This window comes from Schistocerca cancellata, chromosome 2, assembly GCF_023864275.1.
Source record: "Schistocerca cancellata isolate TAMUIC-IGC-003103 chromosome 2, iqSchCanc2.1, whole genome shotgun sequence".
Lineage (NCBI taxonomy): Eukaryota > Metazoa > Arthropoda > Insecta > Orthoptera > Acrididae > Schistocerca > Schistocerca cancellata.
The window spans coordinates 916,382,697-916,390,028 of record NC_064627.1 but is presented as its reverse complement, the minus strand read 5'-3'; the positions used below and the strand labels follow the sequence as shown (position 1 = coordinate 916,390,028).

General features: G+C 43.1%; 1 pseudogene; it reads right to left on the bottom strand.

Annotated features, from left to right (window-relative positions):
• Window positions 1-263: 263 nt before the first annotated feature.
• LOC126163524 (5S ribosomal RNA) lies at window positions 264-381 on the bottom strand (annotated as a pseudogene).
• Window positions 382-7,332: the final 6,951 nt, after the last annotated feature.

The following is a 7,332-nucleotide window of genomic DNA, read 5'->3' as shown; positions in this document are numbered from 1 at the left end:
TTTGACTACTCTCTGTTGGTGCGCGTCTCGTGCTTTCATGTATGACTAGACTAGACTCCTCCCGCACAGGCCATGAAGACCCAACGGTACCGACCGGCCGCTGTGTCATCCTCAGCCGAAATGCGTCACTGGATGCGGGTATGGAGGGGCTTGTGGTCAGCACACCGCCCTCCCGGCCGTATGTCAGTTTACGAGACCGGAACCGCTACCTCTCAATCAAGTAGCTCCTCAGTTTGCCTCATAAGGGCTGAGTGCACCCCGCTTGCCAACAGCGCTCGGCAGACCGTATGGTCACCCATCCAACTGCTAGCCCAGCCCGACAGCCCTTGACTTCGGTGATCTGACGGGAACCGGTGTGACCACAGCGGCAAGGCCGTTGGCGCTTGCATGTATACTGTCTGTCACTTACTTCACGAGAGGGCAAGCGAATTCAGTTATGAACTGAATGTGGCGAGTGTGGAGTTCTAAAACCGTGACTACGCTGTAGATTGTGCAGGATCTGAAACTTGGGACTTTGGCGTCGTCTGCTAACATCGGAAGTTGACCGAGCTCACTCCCATCATAGTAATGAATTTTGTGATTCGGTGCTTTCCTAGCTTTTATTGTGTTGTTTGCTTTGTTTATGTGGCACTATGTAGAGGCTACACCACAGAATGGTATTGCTCCCAATAGTATTCTTCCACAAGACAAACGAATTATCTGAAAAGTAATAATAATAACTTAACAAATAAACGTTTTTAAATTAAAATTGTTTCAATACTAAAAAAGTTCGATCTACTTGACGAGAAAAATATTTTTTATGATATTTGGGACTGAGAAAATAGGCTTGCAATGAATAAAAATACAGGCGCTATTTACTGCCTTTTAAATTTTGTTCCAAGTTATTTTTAAGTGTATATAAGGCATTTTCAGAAAGCAGGTGGACTAGATTTGTATCTTCTTTTTTTCAGAAACGCTATACTTGAAAAAAAAATACAGAATATTTTTGATACAATTGTTGAACATTTTTCCAAATAATCACCATCACGTTCAATGCAGTTGGTAAACTTGTCACATGCTTCTTTTGCCCTCCAGGAAGAACTCTCCCGCTTGCTCCTTCACCCACTTCAGAACCGCTTTCTGTAGCCCCTCATCGGTTGAAAATTGAATTCCACTCATTTGTCCATTCAGGGAGATGAAAAGATGATAATCAGAAGGCACCAAGTCAGGTTAATGTGGAGGGTGGATGAAAACAACCCAACCAAATGAGTCCAAACGCTCCTTGGTGGTTAAGCCTTTGTGAGGTTCAAATGGCTCTGAGCACTATGGGACTCAACTGCTGTGGTCATAAGTCCCCTAGAACTTAGAACTAATTAAACCTAACTAACCTAAGGACAGCACAAAACACCCAGCCATCACGAGGCAGAGAAAATCCCTGACCCCGCCGGGAATCGAACCCGGGAACCCGGGCGTGGGAAGCGAGAACGCTACCGCACGACCACGAGATGCGGGCTCCTTTGTGAGGACGTGCGTTGTCGTGCAAGAAGCACGCGCCTATCGTCAGCATATCTCATCTTTCGTTTTGAATGCTCCTTCTTAGGGTCTCAAAATATCATTGTGCATTTATCGTCTTCTCCCCTCAAATAGAAATTCGACCAAAACGATGCCTTCTCCATCCCAAAATAAAGAGGCCATGATCTGTTTGCCCGAAATTGGAGTGTTGAATTCTTTGGCAAATGAGGAATAGGTGTGACCCCACTGTCTTTTATCTCTGGTGGGTAATGAGTCACACACGTTTCATTTTCAGGCAGAACAGAGCTCAGAAATTACAAGTCGTTCTATACCACTAGCAAAAGCTGGAAAATTGATGAAGAGCAAACATGAATTACCACAGGTGGACGCTCCACCTACTGCAGAGTGGAACCCAAGTATTCGGATTCTGGGGAGCTTGGACTTCCACGACAGAACAAGCCGGAGTGCTCTCGTAAACTTCTATGAAAAAAAAAATCACTTACATTGGCACTTACAGCATTCAGATACTCATTCGAGCAGGAAAATTACTCAGTCTCACGGAGCAACTCATGAAGGACCAAATCCAAATCCATGAAACACGCTTCACAGGCTCAGAAACGATAGACAACAATGATTAAAGAATTTTCGAAGTGGAGAAAACAAGAAAACTGGCAAATTAGGAGCACTATTTGACATGGCCACCATTGTAGACAAAAATGTTTTCGATCAACAACCGACTTATGGCCTTAAGAATCAAACACACAAACGAAAACTACGCCTTTATTAAAGTACAGGCACCAACAAATAGTTACTATAAAAAGTGCCCGAAAAAACGAAAGTTTCAGGGAAGAACTTGAAACAGATATGGTCAAAATTTCAAAAAAAGGTGTTAAAAATCTACTCATTGATTTTAACGCCTATATTGGCAGGGATCGCAGAGGATAGTGTGAGACTATCCTCCACACAAGTTCACTAATGAGAATGATTCACGATTCGCTGAGTTACTCCAACAAAAAATCTATAAATTATGTTAAACTTACTTCGCAAGAAAGCAAAAAGCTCAAAAACAAAAACCAAAATGGCAATCACCCAGCCAACATTTAGAAGAATTTCAGATTTCATGTGGCAACATCGCACGACTACCAAAGAGAAATTCATGATGTGTAAGTACGCGGAGGTACAAACATCGATTGGGGTCATTATTCAACCTGAACCAAAATTAAATTCACACCCAAAAATCAATTCAACAGGAAAACACCATTAATCCCAAAAATTGATCTACACAAAATTAACGACTCTAAAATAACAGAAAAATGGGAAGAACAATCTGCAGATGATTTTGAGAAATTTCGAACTAAAATCATCAAAACAGTGAATGATCTGACCCCTCTTCACAAAAAATCAAAACACTCTTTGTGAAATCAAGATTTTTAGAAGGCATTAGGAAAAAGGCATTTCGAAATTATAGTTGCAACAAATGAGAAGGAACACAGAAGAATTTTCACGAAGTGCGCAAACATACATCCAAGATTTTAAGACGAGATTAACTAAAATATGCCAGTGACCAACTGGAGTCAACTGAAGTCAGCTTCAAAAACTACAACACCGACGATTTCCACAAGATCTTTGCGAACCAAATCAAAAGTATTCAACACAAAACCTGTGCTTTCGGGGAAAAAAAAAAATGGAATGCCAGGAAGTTTCATATCAGCGCACACTCCGCTGCAGAGTGAAAATCTCATTCCACATGTAAACAACTCTATACCGGTAAGCTGTCTCATGAACAGGTCGCAAAAGCAATTAGAACCCAAATTATCAGAATATGAAGCAGAATTCAGACCGAACAGGTCATGCCCAGAAAAAAAATTTTGACCTCAAAATCATACTCAAAATGCGACCCCTCAGACATAACCCACTAGTATGTACATTTGTAGTTTTCCAAAGTACGACTCGATAGACAGGCCCTCACTATTCCAAATTTTTAAAGAAAGAAGATTAGATACTAAGACATAAGAACTCATAAAACGGACACCAACTGGCACGAAATCTGAAGTAAAAATTATGGTTGAGATCATGCTAACTTTAAAAACAATTGGCTGGAACCAAAGAGGCTAACAAATAAAGAGTATTTCAATTTAATTGCGTTACCTATGTCCTAAACCATGTAAGATGAAAGGAATCTGTGACGATTAGCTGACCGATATATGACCAAGCATATATAAAGGGCAGACAAATGAAAACCGAACACCCGCCACAGCGGGACCATGGAATGGTTCCATTAAAAAGTACTCCCCACATGCATTAAGACTTTTATCCCACTGGTAGGCGAGACGATCAATTCCTGTTTCTGCAGGTTACCTGAGCATTGATTGTGCTTGCATGCTCGAGGAAATCGACGAGCAGAGGAAGAATCCTGTTGCACGAAAATGCCCGACGCCACACTGACAATCGGACGGATGCTACGCTACAGCGATTTGGTTGGGAAATACTGCAACATCCTCCGTACAGCCCAGATCTTTCGCGGTGTTTTAATATCTTACGAGATTTGAGGAAAGACATTCGTGCTTGTCAGTTTCAGTACAACGAGGAAGTTCAAAAGAGTGCGTGGGGTTATGGATGCGTCAGCGATCGACCGCGTTCTACGAAACAGGTATTGATAGTCTAGTCTCCCAGTGGGATAAATGTCTTAACGCGTGTGGTGACCGCATTTGGATGAAATCTTTCCATGGTTCCCTTGTGCCATGTAGTTTTCATTTGACTGCCCCTCATAGCACAGCAACAAACAGGCACGATTGTGGAAAGCCTGACACAACGAGGGCACGCGAATGCATCTAGAAACTAGTCAGATTATTCTAAAAGTCAATTATCTTTGTTTTACAATTTCGTTTATTGGAGGAGGAGGAGGACATTTGTATTTAACGTCCCGTTGACAATGTGGTCATTAGAGACGGAGCATAAGCTCGGATTAGGGAAGGATGGGGAAGGAAATCGGCCATGCCCTTTCAAAGGAACCATCCTGTCATCTGCCGGAAGCGATTTGGCAAAATCACAGAAAACTTAAATCAGGATGGCCGGACACGGGATCGAACCACCGTCCTCCCGATGCGAGTCTTGTGTGCTAACCACTGCGCCACTTCGCTCGGTTTTACTTATTGTTTTTTTTTAATTTACCTTTGAAGTGTTTGCTCCTGTTATCTTCAAAGTTTTCTAATACTATTTGTTTTTATTGATTTGCCCGTCTAATTTATATGTAGGCTTTTATAACCACTATAGGGTTACCACTATGCTACCTGGTGGCATGTATTGGTAGTAATTTTCTGAAACGGTAGACCGCCTTCAGAACGGAACTGATGAAAAAGTAGTTACGTGACACAGAACTATGTACTAAATGATTTTATATGGTGTGTCAACTTAACAGTGAATGTTTTTATATATTTTTACCTTTAATGGAAATTTGGAAATTTGTGGTAAGGTCTTACGGGACCAAACTACTGAGCTCATCGGCCCCTAAGCTTACACACTACTTTATCTAACTTAAACTAACTTACACTAAGGACAACACACACACCAATGCCCGAGGGATAACTCGAACCTACGACGGGGGGCCGCCGCGCGAACCGTGGTAAGGCGCCCTTACACCGCGCGGCTATCCCGCGCGGCAGTGTCATTTATACGTTCTGCTTTTGTTTTCACGGCAATTATGTTTCACTCGGCAGATATCCTGATGATGGAGTACTCCCGAAGTGAGTAAATGTAATTTTTAACAAGTGATCTGTTGATTACTAGCGACCAAATAAAGCAATGATGTAAGACGTGCTCGGAGTTGATACACAGGGAGGGGGAGGGGTCAAAATTATGGAAATACCACAAATAAAACACATTACCACACCTAATACGGTGTAGGAAACCCGCTGGGATTCAAAACAGCTTCCCTTCGACACGAAACGAAAAATACACGTCCGGGGGTATGTTATACCATTCTTCTTCCACGTGAAGGGGAAGTTCAGATAACCATGTTGGAATTCGACAGCGATCACGCATATGCCTAATTCTTCCACAGTAGACGACAAAGGCTCAATAATAATGAGATCCTGGACGATGCGCGGTCGGTGAACAGAAGCCCTGTCGTTTTCAAACACAGCAGACTAATAAGGGGGTCCATGGAATAACACAATATGGTTTCCCAAATCATCATGGAACCCCGCACCATGTTTCGCACTTGGGACTTAAACTCAACCAGAAGTTGGAAACAGTGTGGTACAAGACTCATCCGACCAAATGACTTTTTTCCATTGCTCCAGAGTGCAGGTTGTATGGCTTCGGCACCACGTTTTCCTTTTACGAGCATCTGTATCACCGATGAATGGTTTTGGAATTTGAGCACACCCTGCAGTTCCCTGCTTGTGGAGCACCCGTCACATTGTTTTGCTGCTGAAACGGCTGACGAGTGTGAAATTTAGCTCTGCAGTGACATTTCCAGCTATCCTCCCTTAATTTTTCGTCTCACTTCTCTTCAATGACCGTCCGTCACAGCCACTCAACACACACTTTCGTCCGCGTTATTACGTAGCGGATGGTGTTTCTCTGCGTTCTTTGTATACACTCACGACTACACAGAACAATGTTCTGAACGCGACTGACATTTGCGACGTATTCGCCGTGCTGGGTAGCCACGTGGTCCAGGAGGCCTTGCCACGATCCGCGCAGCTCCCCACGTCAGAGGTTCGAGTCCTCCATCGGGCATGGACGTGTATGTGTGTGTGTGTTGTCCTTAGCGTAAGTTAGTTTATGTTAGATTAAGTACTGTGTAAGTCTAGGGACCAATGACGTCAGCAGTTTGGTCCCTTAGGAATTCACCATAAATTTCCAAAATTTCCGTATTCAGGACGTCGCACACGTGCCAGTCGTTGTCAAATACAAGAGCGCAAACTGGGGACTTGGCCAGGATCTGCGTTTATGCTCAAGCATGCATTCCTTTCGGTGTTTCCATATTTTTATCCAACAACAAATTTTTTTCTTTATTGTTATTTCACTCCCCAAAATGGGGCGGTTTGGCAGCGGCACAATACGCCGCTCTTCAACCAAGAGAATTACAGAAAAAAAACGTAGTCAAATGAGAAAGAACACATAACATAGAATGGTATAAAGTGATGAAGAAACAAGAACAGCCGGCCGGAGTGGCCGTGCGGTTCTAGGCGCTACAGTCTGGAACCGAGCAACCGCTACAGTCGCAGGTTCGAATCTTGCCTCGGGCATGGATGTGTGTGATGTCTTTAGGTTAGTTAGGTTTAATTAGTTCTAAGTTCTAGGCGACTGATGACCTCAGACGTTAAGTCGCGTAGTGCTCAGAGCCATTTGAACCAACCAAACAAGAACAAGAACGGATGAGTGTAAATGGTAGATTTAAAAACAACATAGATGAGACCCACACACATATGCGGAAAATGAACACTGTGAGTCGACACGAAAACAAAGAAAACCCCACAGTGGGAACACAAATGAATGATGCTGGCGACACTGCTGGTGCTGGTGGAACATAGCACTGCACACGACACTGAAGAAACACTGACACCACAACGAAAAACGTTAAAAATCACTGCACCGAAGGGGCCTACCACTGGGTGAAGGGAGGAGACAACTGTCTGTTTCACATGGCAGATATTATAAACGACTATCCTCAAAAGCATGAGCAAATATAATTTTCAACAAGTGATATGTCGATGTTAGCGACCTAATAAAACAGTCATATGGGAGGTGCAGAGAGTGGGTATACGAGGGGCGTTCAGTAAGTTTATCTGCCAGTTTTGGATGAAAAATTCCGAACTTTTTGAAGGACATCTT